The sequence below is a fragment of the Abramis brama genome (genome assembly GCF_963993115.1).
Source record: "Abramis brama genome assembly, chromosome: 6".
In the NCBI taxonomy this organism is placed as follows: domain Eukaryota; kingdom Metazoa; phylum Chordata; class Actinopteri; order Cypriniformes; family Leuciscidae; genus Abramis; species Abramis brama.
Window position 1 is genome coordinate 47,329,428 of NC_139968.1, and position 6,812 is coordinate 47,336,239.

Below are 6,812 nucleotides of genomic sequence, written 5' to 3' on the forward strand. Positions count from 1 at the left end.
TTCCAAGGACTGACACACCCCAACACACAATTAACACAATCAACGCGGAGATTAGAGAGAAATGCACACAACTGCAAAACGTCCATGTAGCCCTCCACAGAGACATACTTCAGCAGCACTTATGTGACCACATCCACCTTAGTAAGAGAGCTGTGGGACTATTTGCGAAGAGCCTCAAAGACACTGCCCTAGGCCGACGCACTTCCACACCTGACCGCAGAAGAAACTCCACTCACTCCTCTCTTCACCCACGCAGACATCACCCTACCCAGCAGATGTACCCTCAGCAGCCCCCCTACACAAAACAACCACAACAACAGTACAACCAAACAAACCAAGAAATCTACCTGTCACAACCCACTATCCAAAGAGAGAATGCTACCTACCTGCCACAGCCCCCCCTTCCCAGAGAGATCTACCTACCTAACGAAGTCCCAGCCCACCATCCACCGAGGGAGCTACCTGCCTACATGCCTCAGCCCCCCAGCCAGAGAGAGAGCTACGCCATAGCTACCAGAGCACCAATACCATCATCTGCCCACTGTGATCCAAATCAGATAAGAGACCTAGTCACCTTGCTGTGCTCAAAACTGTTAAATTAACATGGGCTTTCAACATTATTACACCAACATTATTACACACCAAACCTATATATCATCTATAACATATATAACAGGTTCATAGCATTTATAATACTTAATATCGTTGGAGTTGGATTATTATTTTTATTTATTTTTTTTATATATTTATTTATTTATTTATTTTATTATTATTTCTTTTTTATTTCTTTTTTGTTTAATTGTTCATTTCTACGTGAAACACAGTTCCTGTATCTGGACAAATGTCATTCTCAATTAGTAGTTGGAATATCCAGGGTTTGTACTCCACAACTTTTGGGGATAAAACTTCAGATCCTGAATTTGTAAAAAGTGTAAATAATTTAGATATCATCATTATACATGAAACATGGAACTATTCAGATTTACTATCTAATTGTCCTAATAATTACATTGAATTTTCGGTACCTTCTGTAAAAAAGAAAAATGTTAAAAATGGAAGAGATTCAGGGGGAACATTAATTTGGCATAAAGCACAATATAAAAATGATATCTCACCAGTGAAAAAAGGAAAAACTCACCTTTGGATAAAAATCAACAGAGGTATAGTTAATAGCACCAGAGATATATATTTATGTGCAATCTATATCCCACCTTCAAACTCCCCCTATTACACTGAGGAGATTTTTCAAGAACTTCAAAAGGAGATAATTCATTTCCAGTCATTGGGTCACATCTTAATTTGTGGAGATCTCAATGCAAGAACTGGAAAAGAGAAAGACTACATGGAAGTTGATGGAAACAAACACATATTTGGTCAAATCTCCCCAGTCCCAGCTCACGCAATACCACAAAGACAAAGTTTTGACAATATTATAAACAAAAACGGAAGACAAGTTCTCCAGATATGCAAAAGCCTAGGCTTATACATAGTTAATGGAAGGACCCGTGGTGACTCTCTAGGTAGAATGACCTATTCCTCTGTGTTAGGTAACAGTGTGGTGGACTATACGATAACCGATATCGACACAGAGGATATCAATGCATTTGTAGTTTCACCACAACTTCCCTTTTCAGATCACTGCCAAACAACTCTTTATTTAAATAAGTCTACAAAGTATAGCTTTGTACAAGAATCAGAAACCAGCAAAATGTATGACCTCCACCAAAAATATATATGGAAAAAATGCAGCAACATAGAGAATTATTTAACTGCACTTGAGAGTACAGAAATCAAATCCAAACTTATTCTCTTCAGACTTATTAAATTCCCATGCACAAAAGATGGAGTAAATTTGGCTACACAGCATTTAAACAATATATTTGATGAATTAGCTACAAAATCAAATCTCAAAATAATTAACTATAGTAACAAAATTACAAAACACAAACCCTCAAAAGAAAAATGGTATGATAATGAATGCGTTTATGCTAGAAAACAACTAAGACTATTATCAAACCAAAAACACAGAGAACCCCATGAGAGTCAGATACGGGTCCAATACCATCAGGCACTAAAAAACTACAAAATACTGATCAATAAGAAAAAAGAGCTTTACAGATCTGAAGAACTTAACAAAATAGAAGAAGCCATTGACCAAAACGTCTTTTGGAATTTGTGGAATAAATTCAGTCCAAGACAAACTAAAGATAAATTAACAATACAAAATGGTTTGATCTGGAAAAATCACTTTGAATTTTTGTATAAGAATATTGATTATAGTGCAATCACCCCCCAACAACACTCAGTAGTTGAAAAACTTCACCACTTAGAGGAAAAGGTGAAAGACTACCAAAACCCCCTAGATACAGTAATAACTCTAGCAGAAATACAGAGCCAACTGAAGGCTCTGAAGGCTGGAAAGACTTGTGGAGTGGACAGCATCTGCCCTGAGATGCTAAAGCACAGTAGCCCTGCACTGCAGGCAGCTCTCCACAAGCTGTTCAACCTCGTTCTGGAGTCTGGTTATTTCCCTGAGATCTGGAACCATGGACTCATCACCCCTATTTTCAAAAATGGCGACAGATTGGACCCTAACAACTACAGAGGCATTAGTGTGAACAGTAGTCTGGGGAAGGTTTTCTGCAGTATTATTAACGCCAGAATACTGTCCTTTCTCACCGAGCACAATGTCTTAAGTAAAAATCAAATTGGCTTTTTACCAAAATATCGTACATCAGACCACATTTATACTCTCCACACCCTTATTAAAAACTACACCAAAATTAAAAATGGGAAAATATTTGCATGTTTTATAGACTTCAAAAAAGCTTTTGACACAATATGGCATGATGGGCTTTTGTATAAACTTATCGAAAGCGGGATAGGGGGTAAAGTCTATGACACTATTAAATCACTGTACACAGAAAATAAATGTGCAGTAAAAATTGGCTCCAAAAGAACAGAATTCTTCAAGCAAGGGCGTGGCGTGAGACAGGGATGCAGTTTGAGTCCAACACTGTTTAACATTTACATCAATGAACTAGCAACCATGTTGGAACAATCTGCAGCCCCAGGTCTCACTCTTCATGATACCAACATCAAGTTCCTGCTCTATGCCGATGATCTGGTTCTGTTGTCCCCAACAGAAGAAGGTTTACAACAGGGCCTGTCCGTCCTAGAGCAGTACTGTCAGAAATGGGCACTGACAGTCAATCTGAAAAAGACCAGTGTTATGGTATTTCAGAGGAGAGCCAGATCTCTGGGAAATAGACAGAGTTACAACTTCACTCTGGGCAACACCAGACTAGAACAAAAGGGTTCATATAATTACTTAGAGGTTGAAATTAGTGCATCAGGGAGTTTCAACCTGGCCATAAACACACTGTGTAATAAAGCTCGGAGAGCTTTGTATGCAATCAAATGCAAATTTGGAAAAACAAATATCCCCGCAAGAATTTGGCTAAAAATCTACAATTTTCTGATAACACCAATAATGCTCTACGGAAGCGAAGTTTGGGGCCCGATTTCGAAACCAGAATTTAAAAACTGGGATAAAACTCCCACTGAAAAACTGCAACTGGAATTCTGTAAAATGATTCTAAAAGTTCGCCCAAACACCCCAAACAATGCATGCAGAGCAGAACTCGGTATATTCCCTCTGAAAATTCAAATCCAAAAAAGGTCAATTAAATTTTGGCAGCATTTAAATCAAGCTGATAAAAATTCCATTGCATACAAAGCTCTCCTGAGTAACCAGCGGGGTTCAGACGTCCACCCCCTGGACCAGCTGGCTCAGAGGTACACGGAGATAAACACAGTCAGTAGTGGACAGACAGGTAGAGAGAGAGACAGGTACACTGAGCATCAGAGTCGCCACAGACACAATCCTCAGTCTTCAATCAAAAGATTTGAAACTAAATTAAAAGACGAGTATACAGAACAATGGCAAAATGAAAATAAAATACAACACAAACTCCTCTGTTATCAGTCCCTGAACAGAGATATCCAATTGGCCGAATATCTCAAAACAAAAAATCCAAAAGAAATACGAATTTTAACAAAATACAGAGTCAGTGACCACGAGCTGGAAATTGAAAGAGGTAGACATTTAAAAGTGTGGAGACCAAGAGAGGAACGAGTCTGTACACACTGCCACCAGGATATCGAAACAGAATTACATTTCCTATGTACATGTCCCAAATATGAAGTCTTAAGAAACAAATATTTCCAAAAATTTGAAAAATATATACCAGGCTTCACTGCCTACACTGAGGACAAAAAGCTTCCTTTTTTATTAGGGGAAGATAAAAGCACGGCATGGCTAGCAGCTAAATATGTCTTCTCCTGCCACAACACAAGGCTAAATAAATAAATAAAAATTGTATAAAAGGTATTTATACAAGTTATATATTATATATATATATTTTTATTATTTTGTTTGACTGTATTCTCTTTTTTTTGTTTATATTATATATATATATATATTATTGTTTCAATGTACCCTTTGAGGGACATGCACAGAATGTGTTTAGTATCTGCTTTTATATCATAATTATCCTGTTTACTTGTATTACTATATCAGATGTATTAACTACTTGTTGTTGTTTATTGTTCTTATGCTTTGGCAACACAGATGCATTTTTTTTTTGTCATGCCAATAAAGCAACATGAAAATTGAAAAATTGAAATTGAAAATTGAAAATTGAAATTGAAAATTGAGAGAGAGAGAGAGAGAGAGAGAATGTTTGTTTTGGAAATCTTACTTTGAAAATCTGTATCAAAAAACTGAGCCGGATGACCTCAACCAACCTCAGAGTAAAATAAAAAAAAAACACTTGAAGACTTAGAGAAAACAATTAAAAATGATCAAAATCCATTAGATAAATCTATAACAATATCTGAAATATTAGAACATATTAAAAAACTTAAATTGAAGAAAACATGTGGACAAGATCACATTAATAACAAAATGCTTAAACTCAGCAGTCCCAGCATGATTCAAACAATAGCCAAATTATTTAATCTGGTGTTCTGGTCTGGACACTTCCCTGAGATCTGGTCTGAAGGACACACATCGTCTCACACATCTCAGCACACAACAGTTTAAATAAAGCACAGATTGGCTTTTTACCAAAACATCGCACATCCGACCACATCTATTCCCTCCACACTCTAATCAACAAGAACATCAAGGACAAACAAAGGAAAATATTTGCATGTTTTGTAGACTTTAAAAAAGCATTCGACTCAATTTGGCATGATGGTCTACTGTACAAAATCCTACAAATTGGCATCGGCGGAAAAACGTTCGATATTATTAAATCTCTGTACACCAACAGCAAAAGTGCGGTGAAAATCAGTAACCACAGAACCGCGTTCTTCCAGCAGGGACGTGGAGTGTGTGTGTGTGTGTGTGTTCTTCCAGCAGGGACGTGGAGTGTGTGTGTGTGTGTGTGTTCTTCCAGCAGGGACGTGGAGTGTGTGTGTGTGTGTGTGTGTGTGTGTGTGTGTTCTTCCAGCAGGGATGTGGAGTGTGTGTGTGTGTGTGTGTGCTTCCAGCAGGGATGTGGAGTGTGTGTGTGTGTGTGTTCTTCCAGCAGGGACGTGGAGTGTGTGTGTGTGTGTGTGTGTGTTCTTCCAGCAGGGATGTGGAGTGTGTGTGTGTGTGTGTGTGCTTCCAGCAGGGATGTGGAGTGTGTGTGTGTGTGTTCTTCCAGCAGGGATGTGGAGTGTGTGTGTGTGTGTGTGTGTGTTCTTCCAGCAGGGATGTGGAGTGTGTGTGTGTGTGTGTGTGTGCTTCCAGCAGGGATGTGGAGTGTGTGTGTGTGTGTTCTTCCAGCAGGGATGTGGAGTGTGTGTGTGTGTGTTCTTCCAGCAGGGATGTGGAGTGTGTGTGTGTGTGTGTATGTTCTTCCAGCAGGGATGTGGAGTGTGTGTGTGTGTGTGTGTGTGTGTTCTTCCAGCAGGGACGTGGAGTGTGTGTGTGTGTGTGTGTGTTCTTCCAGCAGGGATGTGGAGTGTGTGTGTGTGTGTGTGTGTGTGTGCTTCCAGCAGGGATGTGGAGTGTGTGTGTGTGTGTGTGTGTGTGTGCTTCCAGCAGGGATGTGGAGTGTGTGTGTGTGTGTGTGTGTGTGTGTGTGTGTGTGTGTGCTTCCAGCAGGGCTGTGGAGTGTGTGTGTGTGTGTGTGTTCTTCCAGCAGGGATGTGGAGTGTGTGTGTGTGTGTGTGTGTGTGTGTGTGCTTCCAGCAGGGATGTGGAGTGTGTGTGTGTGTGTGTGTTCTTCCAGCAGGGATGTGGAGTGTGTGTGTGTGTGTGTGTTCTTCCAGCAGGGATGTGGAGTGTGTGTGTGTGTGTGTGTGTGTGTGTGCTTCCAGCAGGGATGTGGAGTGTGTGTGTGTGTGTTCTTCCAGCAGGGATGTGGAGTGTGTGTGTGTGTGTGTGTGTGTTCTTCCAGCAGGGATGTGGAGTGTGTGTGTGTGTGTGTGTGCTTCCAGCAGGGATGTGGAGTGTGTGTGTGTGTGTGTGTTCTTCCAGCAGAGACGTGGAGTGTGTGTGTGCTTCCAGCAGGGATGTGGAGTGTGTGTGTGTGTGTTCTTCCAGCAGAGACGTGGAGTGTGTGTGTGTGTGTGTGTGTGTGTTCTTCCAGCAGAGACGTGGAGTGTGTGTGTGTGTGTGTGTTCTTCCAGCAGAGACGTGGAGTGTGTGTGTGTGTGTGTGTGTGTGTGTGTGTGTGTTCTTCCAGCAGAGACGTGGAGTGTGTGTGTGTGTGTGTGTGTGTGTGTGTGTGTGTTCTTCCAGCAGGGACGTGGAG